The sequence below is a fragment of the Schistocerca gregaria genome, chromosome 6 (genome assembly GCF_023897955.1).
Source record: "Schistocerca gregaria isolate iqSchGreg1 chromosome 6, iqSchGreg1.2, whole genome shotgun sequence".
Classification (NCBI taxonomy): Eukaryota; Metazoa; Arthropoda; class Insecta; order Orthoptera; family Acrididae; genus Schistocerca; species Schistocerca gregaria.
Genome location: NC_064925.1, coordinates 337,545,133 through 337,561,660, shown reverse-complemented (window position 1 = coordinate 337,561,660; position 16,528 = coordinate 337,545,133).

Sequence of the window (16,528 nt, the reverse complement as noted above, 5' to 3'; positions counted from 1 at the left end):
CGATAAAATGGGGGCCAATTATCCTTGCTCCCATAATGCCGCACCACACATTAATCAGCCAAGGCCGATGATGTTCCACTTGTCGCAGCCATCGTGGAATTTCCATTGCCCAATAGTGCATAATATGCCGGTTTTCGTTACCGCTGTTGGTGAATGACGCTTCGTCGCTAAATAGAATGCGTGCAAAAAATCTGTCATCGTCCCGCAATTTCTCTTGTTCCCAGTGGAAGAACTGTACACGACGTTCAAAGTCGTCGCCATGTAATTCCTGGTGCATATAAATATGATATGGGTGCAGTCGATGTTGATGTAGCATTCTCAACACCGACGTGTTTGAGATTCCCGATTCTCTAGCAATTTATCTGCTACTGATGTGTGGATTAGCCGCGGAAGCAGCTAAAACACCTATTTGGGCATCATTAGTTGTTGCAGGACGTGGTTGACGCTTCACATGTGGCTGAACACTTCCTGTTTCCTTAAATAACGTAACTATCCGGCGAACGGTCCGGAGACTTTGATGATGTCGTCCAGGATACCGACCAGCATACAGAGCACACGCCCGTTGGGCATTTTGATCACAATAGCCATACATCAACGCGATATCGACCTTCTTCGCAATTGGTAAATGGTCCATTTTAACACGGGTAATGTCTCACGAAGCAAATACGTAGTTATACATTTGTGACTATTACAGCGCCATCTACCACAAAGCGAAAAAAGTGATCCAACTAAAACATTCATATTTCTTTACTTATTTCACGAAAATGTAATAAAAATGGGGGTTCTTATTTTTAAAAAAAACGCAGTTGATATCCGTTTGACCCATGGCAGCGCCATCTAGCGGGCCAACCATAGCGCCGTCTGGTTTCCCCCGTCAAGCTAGACGAGTTTAGTTCTTTGTAGTTTTTTCCTTTGACGCTTATTTCATGAGATATTTTGCCCGCTCACTATCAATGGACCACCCTGTATAAGAAGGGTAAAATAACGAACTCGCAAAATTACAGACCAATATCCTTAATTTCGGTTTGCTGCAGAATCCTTTAAAATATTCTCAGTGCCAATATAATAAATTTTCTGAAGACTGAAGCTTTTGTCCACTAATCAGCACGGTTTTAGAAGGCGAAACTCAGCTTGTCCTTTTCTCACATGACATACTGTGAATTATGGAAGAAGGGCAACAGGCTAATTGCATATTTCTAGATTTCCGGAAAACATTTGGCACTGTGCCCCATTGCAAGCTGTTAACGAAGGTATGAGCATATGGATTAAGTTCATAGGTATGTCAGTGGATCAAGACATCTTAAAGAACAGAACCCGTTGTCCTCCACGGCGAGTGTTCGGCGGAGAGGAGGGTGCCATCAGGAGTGGCCAAGGGAAGTGCGATAGGACTGCTGCTGTTCTCTGTAGACATAAATGATTTGGCGGACAGGGTGGGAAGCAATCTGCGGTTGTTTGCTGATGAATTTGTGGTGTACGGTAAGGTGTCTAAGTTTAATGACTGAAGCACGATACAAGATTACTTAAACAACAGTTGTACTTGGTGTGATGAATTTCATCTAGCTTTAAATGTGACTGTATCACACAAGCGGCTTGTAGTGAAATTTCATGCCGATGGAATATCGTCTCTGTTATGTGACTGGATTCGTGATTTCCTGTTAGGGAGGTCGCAGTTCGTAGTAACTGACGGAAAATAATCGAGTAATACAGAAGTGACTTCTGGCGTTCCCCAAGATGGTGTTATGGGTCCTTTGCTGTTCCTTATCTTTGAAATTTGTAGTAAGTTCCCATGGCACCAAACTGCTGAGGTCATCGGTCCCTAGGCTTACGCTCTACTTAATCTAACTTACACTAACTTACGCTAAGGACAACAATCACACCCATGACCGAGGGAGGACTCGAACCTCCGACAGGGGAACCCGCACGAACCGTGAAAAAGCGCCCTAGACCGAGCCGCTACCCCGCAGGGCGTTCCTTATCAATATAAACGATTTGGGAGACATTCTGAGCAGCCGTCTTAGGTTGTTTGCAGATGACGCTGTCGCTTATCAACTAGTAATGTCGTCAGAAGATCAAAACAAATTGCAAAACTATTTAGAAAAGATGTATGTATGGTGCAAAAATTGGTAATTGACTTTAAATAACGAAACGTGTGAGGTCATTCACACGAACGCTAAAAGAAATGCGATAAACTGGGGTTACACGGTAAATAAGTCAAATCTCAGTGTCGTAAATTCAACTAAATAATTAGAAATTAGAATTACGAACAAGTTAAATTGGAAGGAACAGAGAAAATGTTGTCAGAAGGCTAACGAAAGACGGAGTTTTACTGGCAGGGCACTTAGGAAATGAAACAGATGTACTAAGGTAACGGCTTGTCCGTTCAAATGGTTCAAATTGCTCTGAGCACTATGGAACTTTAACTTCTGAGACCATCAGTCCGGCCACAACGGCCGGCGCTATTCCGTCCTCTTTCAGAAAACTGCTGCGTGGTGTGAGATCCTTGCCCGATAGGATTGACTGAATACATCGAAAAAGTTCAAAGAAGGGCAGCAAGTTTTGTACTATCGCGAAAGCGGGGGAAAAAGAGTCACTGAAATGACACAGGAATTGGGATGGACATCTTTAAAACAAAGGTGGTTTTCGTTGCGGAGGAATCTCACGAAATTCCAATCACCAACTTTCTCCTCCGAATGCGAAATTACTTTGTTGACGCCGTCCTACATAGGGAGAAGCGATCACCGTAATAAAACAAATGAAATACGAGCTCATACGAAAATATCATAAAAGAAGGCTGTATACCTGGAAGAACCCTGGAGATACTGACAGGTTTCAGATAGAATATATAATGGTAAGACAGAGATTTAGGAACCAGGTTTTAAATTTTAAGACACTTCCAGGGGCATATGTGGACTCTGACCACAATCTGTTGGTTATGACCTGTAGATTAAAACTGCAAAAAAGTGGGAAATTAAGGAGATGGGGCCTGGATAAACTGAAAGAACCAGAGGTTGTACAGAGTTTCAGGGAGAGCATAAGGGAACAATTGACAGGAATGGGGGAAAGAAATAAAGTACAAGAAGAATGGGTAGCTTTGAGGGATGAAGTAGTGAAGGCAGCAGAGGATCAAGTAGGTAAAAAGACGAGGGCTAGCAGAAATCCTTGGACAACAGAAGAAATATTGAATTTAATTAATGGAAGGTGAAAATATAAAAATGCAGTAAATGAAGCAGGCAAAAAGGAATACAAACGTCTCAAAAACGAGATCGACAGGAAGTGCAAAATGGCTAAGTAGCTATGGCCAGAAGACAAATGTAAGGATGTAGAGGCTTATCTCACTAGGGTAAGATAGATACTGCCTACAGGAAAATTAAAGAGACCTTTGGAGAGAAGAGAACCACTTGTATGAACATCAAGAGCTCAGATGGAAACCCAGTTCTAAGTAAAGATGGGAAAGCAGAAAGGTGGAAGGAGTATATAGAGGGTCTACACAAGGGCGATGTACTTGAGGGAAATATTATGGAAATGCAACAGGATGTAGATGAAGATGAAATGGGAGCTACGATACTGCATGAAGAGTTTGACAGAACACTGAAAGACCTGAGTCGAAACAAGGCCCCGGAATAGACAACATTCCATTGGAACTACTGATGGCCTTGGGAGAGCTAGTCCTGAGAAAACTCTACCATCTGGTGAGCAAGATGTATGAGACAGGTGAAATACCCTCAGACTTCAAGAAGAATATAATAATTCCAATCCCAAAGAAAGCAGGTGTTGACAGATTTGAAAATTACCGAACTATCAGTTTAATAAGTCACAGCTGCAAAATACTAACGCGAATTCTTTACAGACGAATGGAAAAACTAGTAGAAGCCGGCCTCGGGGAGGATCAGTTTGGATTCCGTAGAAATGTTGGAACACGTGAGGCAATACTGACCCTATGACTTATCTTAGAAGCTAGATTAAGGAAGGGCAAACCTACGTTTCTAGCATTTGTAGACTTAGAGAAAGGTTTTGAGAATGTTGAATGGAATAATCTCTTTCAAATTCTAAAGGTGGCAGCAGTAAAATTCAGGGAGTGAAAAAGTAATTACAATTTGTACAGAAACCAGATGGGAGTTATAAGAGTCTACGGGCATGAAAGGGAAGCAATGGTTGGGATGGGAGTGAGACAGGGTTGTAGCCTCTCCCAGATGTTATTCAATCTGTATATTGAGCAAACACTAAAGGAAACAAAATGAAAAATTCGGAGTAGGTATTAAAATCCATGGAGAAGAAATAAAAACTTTGAGGTTCGCCGATGACATTGTAATTCTGTCAGAAACAGCAAAGGACTTGGAAGAGCAGTTGAATGGAATGGACAGTGTCTTGAAAGGAAGATATAAGATGAACATCAACAAAAGCTAAACGAGGATAATGGAATTAGCCTAATTAGGTCGGGTGTTGCTGAGGGAATTAGATTAGGAAATGAGACACTTAAAGCAGTAAAGGAATTTTGCTATGTGGGGAGCAAAATAACTGATGATGGTCGAAGTAGAGAGGATGTAAAATGTAGACTGGCAATGGCAAGGAAAGAGTTTCTGAAGAAGAGAAATTTGTTAACATCGAGTATAGATTTTAGTGTCAGGAAGTCATTTCTGAAAGTATTTATATGGAGTGTAACCATGTATGGAAGTGAAACATGGACGATAAATAGTCTGAACAAGAAGAGAATAGAAGCTTCCGAAATGTGGTGCTACAGAAGAATGCTGAAGATTAGATGGGTAGATCACATAACTAATGAGGAAGTATTGAATAGGATTGGGGAGAAGAGAAGTTTGTAGCACAACTTGACCAGAAGAAGGGATCAGTTGGTAGGAGATGTTATGAGGCATAAAGGGATCACCGATTTAGTATTGGAGGGCAGCGTGGAGGGTAAAAACTGTAGAGGGAGACCAAGAGATGAATACACTAAGCAGATTGAGAAGGATGTAGGTTGCAGTAGGTACTGGGAGATGAAGCTTGCACAGGATAGAATAGCTTGGAGACCTGCATCAAACCAGTCTCAGGACTGAAGACAACAACAACAACAAATGAAAAATATAGGTGTTCGTTCTTTGCGCGCGCTATACGAGATTGGAATAATAGAGAATTGTGAAGGTGGTCTTACGAACCCTCTGTCGGCTACTTAAATTTGATTTGCAGAGTATCCATGTATATGTAGATACATAAAAAGAAGAACAAACCTGTAATGCTCGGTTACAGTATTGGTAGTGTCCTACTTGACACAGTCAAGTCGTTTAAAGGTCTGAGCGCTACTTTGCAAAGCAATACGAAATTAAACGAGCGAATACCGTGGGAAGGAAGGTGAATGGTCGGCTTCGGTTTATTGGGGGAAGTTTAGGAGAGAGTGGTTCACCTGTAAAGCAGACCACATATAGGACTGGTGCGACCTATTCTTGAGTATTTCTGGAGACTCTGGGATCCGTACCAGGTCGTATTAAAGGAAGACATCGAAGCATTTCAGAGACGGGCTGCTAGATCTGTTACGGCAGGTTGGAACAACACGTGAGTCTTACGGAAATGCTTCGTGAAGTAAGATGGGAATGCCCGGATGGGAAGCGACAGTATTGAGTAAGTTTAGAGAAGCAGCATCTGAAGCTGACTGCCGAGCAGTTCTGCTGTAGCCAACATAACATTGGGCGTAAGGACCACGAAGATAAGATTCGAGAAATCAAGTCTCTTGCGGAGCCATAGAGACAGGCATTTCCTCTCGTTCTACTTGCGAGTGGAACAGGAAAGGGAAAGACTAGTAGTGCTACAGAACACCCTCCCCCACACACCGTACGGTGACTCCAGGAGTATCTATGTAGATGTATATGTAGAAGTTCGGCCGCCGAGTTGCAAGTCTTTTCAGTTGACGCCGCATTGCGAGACTTGCGTGTCGATGATGATGAAATGATGAGGACAACAACACCCAGTCCCAGAGGGGAGAAAATCCCCGACCTGGCCGAGAATCGAACCCGTCAACCGCTCTGACCACTCAGCTAAGGGGTCGGACTTTTTTCCTGAGTACATTTGTAAAGGAACACTGTTGATTCTAAAGTCTGTGTTGTTATGTAGTCAGTCCGCGTGAACAAGACTTCGTTGTCAAGCACTGTCTGAAGTAGATGTGTGTTGCTGGTGTGGAGGCCCGATTTCGAAATACAGTCGCTGCAGTTTCGTACATATTATATAACGTAATTTACGCCGTGCGCTTCTAGAGCAGGAATTTTAATTTCGCGTGTAAGAAACATTTTCAGTTTCGGGTTGCAAATGTTCGTATCCTGTGTTGTCTGACTGTCACGATATTGTTCTTTCAAATGCCTCATAAATACAAGAACTCAGAAAAGGAACATGTCACTCTTTACCCGTTTTCATTTTTAAATACTCAGCGTAATGAATATAAAATTGAAGTGCAATAAAACTGTTCAAAACTGAGCGTCGAAATCTCTCTTGCTATTTAAAAGTTTTAGAAACGTAGCATTCGGACTCGCTTTTAAGCTCGCGAAATCCGACTATCACTTGTATTGTATTTCGCAAGTTATGTTTTAGTAATGGCAAAAGCAGAGCGATTTCTTTCGGCGTTTTCCAGAGAAATGCAATTTCACTCCAACTACCTGCTGTCGTACAGGAACCAACTGATCACTACGACCAGAATTAAACGCTACGTTGTGCACTTAGGAGACAGTGATTGTCAATTCAGATTGCTTTCAGTGAAACAATATTTGATTTGAAGTACATTCTTCATATTACTTATTTCAGTGCTTGTATAAGTGTTTTTCATCGGAGATCTAAATACTGTCTTAATACTGTATGAAGTTTATATACCAATATAAATAGTCACATGTGGTACATCAGATACCTTGTGGTAATAAGGATTGCATGAAATATTCGTGATAGCGCACGTAGGTACTTCAAACACAGAAGCTTCATATGCAGTGCAAGTAACGTTTATATAGAGCAACTAGGGTGTTTAAGTTACATCACATACAGAGTCAGTTTCAGGTCTAAAGGTTTCAGTGAGAGGCAAAAGGAAAGAGTCTCTTTTGAAGAATTAACGCAGTTGAAAAGCTATGACGAATATTTGAATCGTAAAGCTACGTTCTGTTTACGCGGGATAGTCTATCTCTAACACTTCCAATTATCGTCTAAAAACAATACAAGCTGCGAGCATGAAACTAGTGTTAGTCCTTCACTACACACTCATCCTTTGATGCGAAACTTTTTTTTCAGCGGTACATAACTTGCCGATGAACGTGCTTTTTGCAGAAGAGTGCGTTTTGGCTGTTTAACAAAATTTCTAAAATAATCTCGTCGTCATTGTTGAATTGCCGGACTCGCAACAGTTTATAGTTTCGTCGTCAGAAAATAGTCTCAAGCAGCTGGGTGGCAGGAGAATGCATCTACACCTACATTCATTGCAAACCACCGTATAGCGGAGGGTATTTTGTACCACTAGCGATCATGTCCCTACGTGTTTTAGTCGGAAACTGAGCGCGGTAGACATAGCTGCCTAGACGCGTCTTCTCTTGTCTTCGCGGTCCTTACGTGAGACTTTGGCGACAGTAGAATCGTTCTGCAGCCAAGTGCAAACGACGGATCTCTAACTTTTCCTAATAGTGTTTCGAAAAAAGAATGTCGCCTTTCCTCCAAGGATTCCCATTTGAGTTCAAGAAGCATCGTTAAGCCCTACTCGTTGATCGAACCACCCGGTAACAAATGTAGCAGCTCGCTTCTGAAATACTTCGATATCTTTCTTTAATACGACCTGATGGGGGTTCCAAACACTCGAGTAGCACTCAAGAATGAGCTACACTTTCCTAAAATTCTCCCAATAAGCCGAAATTGATCAGTAGTATTAGCTAGTACAGATCGTAGGTGACCGTTCTATTTCACAGCGTTATGCAGCGTTACCCCTAGATATTTAAACGATTTCAGCCTCATGCAGCACACTCTTCATACTGTACTCTAACATTACGAGATTATTTTCCCTGCTCGTCTGCATTAACTTACATTCCTCTTCATTTCGAGCAAGCTGCCGTTCACCATCACAAGTAGAAATTCTGGATCCTTCCACATTCACTCAATGACTACACTTTCGCATGTACTACAGTATCATCAAAATACATTAGGAGACTGCTGCTCGCCCTGTCCACCAGATCGTTTATATGTGTGTACAACAAGAGCAGTCCTGTAACACTTCCCCAAGGCACATCTAAGGATACCTTTGTCTCTGATGAACTTGTAAGTAGGCTGTTTAGGCTTTCTTATTGGTAACGCCGCTTAGCGCTCGGTATGAAAAATCACTGACTGTGCTGTGCGCAGTCTGTGTTTAGTTTGCATTGTTGTCTGCCATTGTAGTGTTGAGCAGCGGCAACTGGATGCTAACAGCGCGTAGCGTTGCGCAGTTGGAGGTGAGCCGCCAGCAGTGGTGGACGTGGGGAGAGAGATGGCGGAGTTTTGAAATTTGTAAGAATTGGTGTTATGAACTGCTATATATATTATGACTAGTGAGGTAAATACATTGTTTGTTCTCTATTAAAATCTTTCATTTGCTAACTATGCCTATCAGTAGTTAGCGCCTTCAGTAGTTTGAATCTTTTATTTAGCTGGCAGTAGTGGCGCTCGCTGTATTGCAGTAGCTTGAGTAACGAAGATTTTTGTGAGGTAAGTGATTTGTGAAACGTATAGGTTAATGCTAGTCAGGGCCATTCTTTCGTAGAGATTTTTGGAAGTCAGATTGCGTTGCGCTAAAGATACTGTGTGTCAGTTTAAGCACAGTCGTGTATAAATTTTTCTAAGGGGACGTTTCAAATGTCGACACTTAGCCGAGGATACCTCACTGGAATCTTCTGATTTTTTTCTTGTAGTTTGTGTAATTAATGTAGATTTTTTTATTGCTAGCGCGTAATCATAGAGAGAATTTCCTTTGTAGTTGTACTCTTTCATTGTTGTACAGTACAACAGTTGTGGCATGCATTTAGAGTTGCACCAAGTATTTCGCAGCTGCGCTTGCAATTGACTAGATATTATTTTCAGTGCTACGTTAATGTGTTCTCTTATTTTTGCTCTTCAAATTGTGCTTTTCTGTATTGTGTGAAATATTGTGACAATAATGGCGTGTGAAAAACGTAATACTAGGCTCCAAAGTAAACTGAGAAATGACCGTGGAGACGAAAGCTGTGTGTTAGCGCCACCGAGTAATGAATTAACTAATGTTCAAAGTAGTAATTTGGTAATTGTACATAGGGAAATAGAGCGCTCTGCAAACAATGGTGTAGGCAGTGAAACAATTAGTGAACAGGGAAGCGTTATCGATCGATCGGTCGGCAACAGCTCGCCTCAGGATTCCGAAATGACACGACACAATCTTGCAAATACTGTAGATTCAGATTTTGCGTCCTCACCGTTTTCTCAAATAAATCAAGACACATTTTCTGCTTTTCAAAATGCACTGCCAAAAAGCACTGAGGAACATGTTTCAGACACCAGTGCACTGTTATTTACAGTTAATGCAACAAATGGGACAAAGGCTACAAAAGTTAGACACAACACTTGAACAAAATCAGAAACAAATGGGACAAAACCTTCAAACGTTAGACACAATGGAACAAAATCAGAGACAAACAACAAAAGCTCAAAAGTTAGACCCAATGGAACAAAATCAGAGACAAACACAGCAACAGTTGGACACAATGGAACATAATCTTCGGAAGTTAGACACCACACTTGAACAAACACGTGAAGATTTAACTACTGAGTTACATAACATTGAATCGAAATGTCAAAAAATCTGTAATGACGTAAAAACACAAATTTGTGAGCATTTTCAACCTAATTTTTGGCGGTATGAAAACTCATTACGGAATCACGAAGCAGCCATAAAAGAATTGCAAACTGTTCTTCGTGAAAATCACGACACCTTGCAAGCTAAAATGGACTCAGTTGCATCCACCGATTCGGTTACGCAACTTGCAATGACTCAGGAAAACTTAAAGGACACAGTAGATTCGATTTCAACACAAATGGTCACTCTGAAACTTAGTTCAGAAAAACACACTGAGGAAATGTGTTCACTATCGGAGAAAGTAGCCGAACTTTCGGATCAGTTCACTAATTTATCTACGAAGGTAGATGATAATCTGAATGATACAAAACCGGTAGTCTTTAATGACACAGAAGAGTTCGAACAAATTATGAAATTCAAACAAAATCAGAATCAAATTAATACGCAACTCCAAAGAGAAATCCGGGAAGTACAAGATCAGTTGACACAGGTAATACAAGAATTACGTATTTCAGAGGACACTCGCACTCCAATACGGGAAGAGGGACATAAAAATACGGAACTGCCACAAAATAACAACACAGGGCACTTTGGAGATTATGAAAGAAATTGGCAAAGTACACCGAATTTTGAGATGGAACCGCCGAAACGACGTAACAATGACCGATATGCGACCCGCCGACACGATGATTTTGACTATAAGCTGTTCATTAATACACGTAAATTCAAAACATTTAAGAATTCTGGCAACGACATTCATCCACAAGCGTGGCTCCATCAATTCTCTCATTGTTTTCCTCCCAACTGGTCACTAGAGCACAGATTAGAATTTATGTGTGGCTACTTAGAGAATGAACCAGCTGTAAGAATGCGATCGGTCATTCACGATTGCCACAGTGAAGGAGAATTTTACCATGCCTTCCTCTCAGCATATTGTTCCCAAGCCACACAAGACCGAGTAAAACATGGCATCATGATGATGAAACATTTCGAAGAATCTGAATTTTCCAGTCTTGTGAAATATTTTGAAGACATGTTGCACAAGAATCAGTACCTGTGAAACCCATACAGCCCGTCAGAACTCATCCGCATTTGCTTAATCAAATTGCCTGAACATTTACGGCATATTATTTTGGCAGGCCGTTGCAAATACGACATTGAAGCTTTTCAGGGACTCTTACAAGAATTAGAAATTGATACTGACAATCGCGGAACGCGAAAACAGGAACACAACAATTACAGGTCACATCCGTCGCAATTCCACGATGAAAGAAATAATAACTGGTCCCGACAAGGCTATTCTCATAACACAAATCGTGACCAAAACAGACACCACCCATATGACAAGCATTGGCAGAGTAATAGTTACAGAGAAAGATCGCATTTCCGTAGTAATGAATATTACACAGACAATCATAGAAACAGACAATATGGCAACCAGAACTATTATTATCATGGGAGACAAAATTTCAGACGCAAGCGTCCACCGCGCAGTGATATTCAGGGACAAATTCTCCACCACTTAACCGACAAGAAAGACTTCTACAGGAATTACAGACATGACGACAGACGATATAATCATAACGACAGACCAGAATTTCATCAGAACTGGCGGGATTCAAACAGACTGGGCCCTCTCGGCAAGGTGAATTTGTAGAAGTTAGGTCTCCTAATCAAAATAATGGCGTGCGCCAACAAAGAGACAGACAATGACTCGCACCGCAGGCAGCCGCGTGCGCCGGCTGGCTCACAGAAAAATAACTTAGACGCTAACCTTGAGAAAAATTCCAGTATTCTTTACCGACGTATACCACATGATAATTGCGTTGAAGTTGAAACTCTGCGTACTAGGAAGAGTAAAGTTTTACACCACATTTCACATGTAAAACCGTTTATTGAAAGATAATCTGCTTTTTAACTTTGTATTTGCCATAAAACATTTCACTTCACATTTCTAGTATGCTTTGTCACACTTAGAAACTGTTAACATGCAACAATGTTTTGAAGTTCACTATCCAGTCTAGAACCTACAGAACATATTTAGACAGTATTTACGAGTGCACTGTCATAGTGAACAGACATCACTGTGTTACTTCGTGTGTATATTCTTGCTTGTTAGTTGCACGATTACGTAACGACTATAAGGCTCACATACTTAGAACATTTACCAGTATTGCTAATGAGATTTTAATGCAACATTTTGGTTTACTTGAAAATACATTCTGGATTTAAAGTACTTTCTGTGAGATACCAGATGACACAGTGGTTAGTTTATGTGACAGCTACACGATTTTATCACGACGCTACTAATGAGTGACAATTTACAACGTTGCTTTTGCAGTTTATCTGTTTTATATCTGCACAGTTTTTCTGAATTTTTCTGGAAAGTAAAACATGTTTTAGTAGTAACGTTTGTGGTATAGCTACAATGAGACAGCCTTTTCTGTAGCACAACAATATGTTACAGCACAGTACTTACTTCATCACGGCAATAAGCGTAATAACTAAGATATCTATACGCAAAGCATTTCAATTTCGTTTATCATGAGGTAAGTACATTGATTTCTGCAGAACTTAGCTTTCGGAGGACAATAACTACGACACTTCCACAGAGATTGTCTTACAGCAAGACGCACATTTAGCGCTACAGGACACGCATTAAACTATTTATTTTTCAACATATTTGAATTACAAAGAAAGTTTTCCGTGATACATTTCATTCCATTGCTGTAATCTGTAACACCTGAGGTATAATTACATTAATCCTCAGGGGGGTACACGCTTACTTTGTGTACCATGTGTTTGGCAAGCACAAGGAGCCCTAGCTAATATGGTATTTGTTTATACAACTTTACACATCGGTACCATATTTCTCTAACACATAAATTACACAGCTATCTGATCATTTAACTGAGAGAGACAAACATTTACTTTACTACATCAGTGACAGATGTTTACGTAATTACACCATTGGATAACTTCACACTTTCGGAACCATTGTGATACTATGAGAGCTTTGAATGACATATTTGGTATGGGATCACGATTTTTAAAGTACGTTTGAGGCAGATGACACTTTTGACATGAGCAGAGAATTTTTTTTTAGGTTTTGAAATTATTGGAGGAAGCTACGGAGATTTTGAGAATTTGACTGTGGTGTTATGATATTATTACGACGACGATTTGAATTATGCTGCTGAGGTATGTTTAAGCTGATGCTATATGAGTTATCTGGTTATGCTACGTATCTGTTATGATGAAATATTGAAGAAGTGTCGACGAATATATATATATGTGTAATAAGGTAAGAAATAATGAGTAGTGGTTAGGGACTCTGATTTGTGAAAAAGGATGTTGGAAACCGAGAATCGTACTTTAAGAGTTATGAAATGAATGTATATGCGTGAATGTATCACTATGCTGGCGAAATTTTTTTGGACACAATTATGTTTAAATGATTTTATTTCTACAGATTTGTAACGCAAATTCTTGACCTGTGAATTTTTTTTATATGAGACTGCCACTGTAGCGGAAACTGGTGTCGTAAATATTTCGATAAGACAGTTAAGGGACCACCTGCATGTAATGCGTCGTGGGCACCCAGCTGCGCGACAACCACCTGACAAAAGAAAGCTATTAGTGTGTGCCTGTCAGAGGCACAGGTGGAAAAAAAAAGAGGCCATTATCCTCGCTATTGAGATTCCTTTGTAGAAAGCATCGCAAATACTACACGCCCAAACTTGAAAACATATGATTACACTGTGGAGCTCTTAATTTATTATATTTACTAAAATGCCTAATGAAACGACGAGAAACATTTCATGGCTATTGTCCTGCTAGTTGAGAGAAAAGCCATGTGGCTTGCTTTCTGCATTTATTTACTCATTTTCTTTAATATCTAGTTTCTAACTGCACTGAAGCATTGGTTAAAATAAATTTTATGGATGTACTAATATAAATATTTTATGCCTACAGATCCAGTAAATAATAACTTTATGATGTACTTAAAAAAAAAACGAAGTAGCACAAAAAGACATTTCCCTTCACAGAAATTGCATACAGAATTGTCTTTTCAAGTACATGGTAATATTTTTTTACAATAAATTTTTGTGGTGCACCACTTTAATTGCATAGACATTAAGATGTGAATAGACATTGCCCTTATCTGCATTCTTGTCTTTAGTGTAACATTTTTTCTGCTTGAGCTTTGTCATGTTTAGGTATAAGTTATAGCATTTGCTGCGGCTGTTTGCCATTCATAGTGCTACTGAATGTCACTTTGTATTACTAGGTTAAGCCAATTTTATTACTGATTTATTGTTCTTGTTTGCTGTGCATTGCCTTATATTAGTTGTAATATTGCTGCCTTTTTTTGCCAATTTCCATTTTTTTAACATTGCTGTTTGTGTAAATTGTTTTGTGCTGCTGCATTGCCTCATCCCTTAGTTAAGCATCTGAGCTGAGTAGATTTAATTCAGCTTAAGAGAATGATTTGCGATGGACTGGAAGAAATGCATTGAGAAGTTATACGAAAAGAATACAGAAAGCAGGTTTAGATAGGACTTTTTGGGAATAATGATGAACTAAGGGAGATCTCTATGCAAAATACTGCAGTAAAACAAACCCTGTCCTTTCCTTTCGTATTATCCCTCTATGTGTTTATGTACTCTTGTGTATTTGTCTTTTTCCTGTCTTTATGTGTTTAGCTAATAAGATTTATGTTGTAGAATTTTTCAAATACTATGTTATTTTCTTTGTAAATGTGTTCAGACATTATTTATTGAGTTTTGTTTTAATGCTCATGTGTGAAGTTGATGTTTCAAAAGTTATTCTGATCTTTTATGTATGTACTTATGTCGTAATTTTTGTAACACTGATGTATTTGCTATTTCGATTCTTTTGTAAAGTCTATACTACTGCAAATGTTATCTGTATTGTTATGTTCTTTAAAGATGTATTTTGTACCTTTGTTATTGCATTCTTATGTTATAAAATTGTAACTGACACCAGTTCATCAAATTAAGTAACTTGTAAATTACATTTCACTGCACACGTTTCTGTTGGTCATAGTATATGGACAATATGTGAGAAGTAGGGACTGATAGTGTTTGCACGTGTGTTAATAATTCAGTAAGGGACTGGATAACAGCATTGCTGGTTGTAAGGATATTTCAAAAACAATTTTTGTGAGTGCACAAGTGGTGGTTATGGACTTGCTATATTATCCGCAAGACTCTTCAATGGTGATTGTGCGCATGCACAGTCAAACAGATGGCTGCTGGCCATCTCTACAAGGACTACAGTGGGTCTACACCTTTGATGACCCACCAATACCATTATTTCTACAAGCACTGCAGTGGGTCTGCACCTCTGGTGGCCCACCAATAGTAATCTCTACCAGGACTACAGTGGGTCTGCTCTGTGATGACAGTCTTCAACATCGACTGACTCTGCTGTGGCCCATTACCTGTCTGTATGTCAAGAGTCAGCACTGTCTTTCGTTGGAAGGACAACACTACTTCTTCAAGACTGCTTAGAAATCCACTACTTCCAAGTGCAATTTCTTTTATTGCTTGGACTTTGAAAAAACACTGCAATTTTACTGTGATGAACGATCAGGACTGTCTTTATGGACTGTGAGAGAATTTTAGCTTCTGACCAACATTGTATCAATAAGTGTGTGCATTTGATATCTTTGTTATAGTAATTATGAAAAAATTTATCAAATCATTATTGGCCACTGCCCAAAACAATTTGTAAAAATTTTTTGTGGGGAGCATGGGGGCTTTGTAAGTAAACTGTTTAGGCTTTCTTATTGGTAACGCCACTTAGCGTTCGGTATGAAAAATCACTGGCTGTGCTGTGCGCAGTCTGTGTTTAGTTTGCATTGTTGTCTGCCATTGTAGTGTTGAGCAGCGGCAACTGGATGCTAACAGCGCGTAGCATTGCACAGTTGGAGGTGAGCCGCCAGCAGTGGTGGACGTGGGGAGAGAGATGGCGGAGTTTTGAAATTTGTAAGAATTGGTGTCATGAACTGCTATATATATTATGACTAGTGAGGTAAATACATTGTTTGTTCTCTATTAAAATCTTTCATTTGTTAACTATGCCTATCAGTAGTTAGTGCCTTCAGTAGTTTGAATCTTTTATTTAGCTGGCAGTAGTGGCGCTCGCTGTATTGCAGTAGCTTGAGTAACGAAGATTTTTGTGAGGTAAGTGATTTGTGAAACGTATAGGTTAATGCTAGTCAGGGCCATTCTTTCGTAGGGATTTTTGGAAGTCAGATTGCGTTGCGCTAAAGATACTGTGTGTCAGTTTAACACAGACGTGTATAAATTTTTCTAAGGGGACGTTTCAAAATTTCGCCATGGAGTACAACGGACTGTGTCCCATTACTTTTAACGTTTAGAGTCACTTATACCTCGAAACCTGTACCGTATACTGAGACTCTGCGGTGGGGCACCGTGTCAAACGGTCTGACAAAATGTTTCACACGAGAGATTACGGTAGAAAGGCGCGCAGGGGAGGGAGGGGCTTGACAATATTTGATTCTTAGTCCAAAAAAAAATCAACATCTGTCTATCATTTTCGGCAGTGGTAAATTCACGTTTTCGCTGCTTTCTCGCAGACCTATCACTCATCCATGGTAATTACGCTGCAAAGTAGTCCTCTGGATTGGTTTAACACAGTATGAGCAGACGAGAAACCCAGCGGACGACGGCC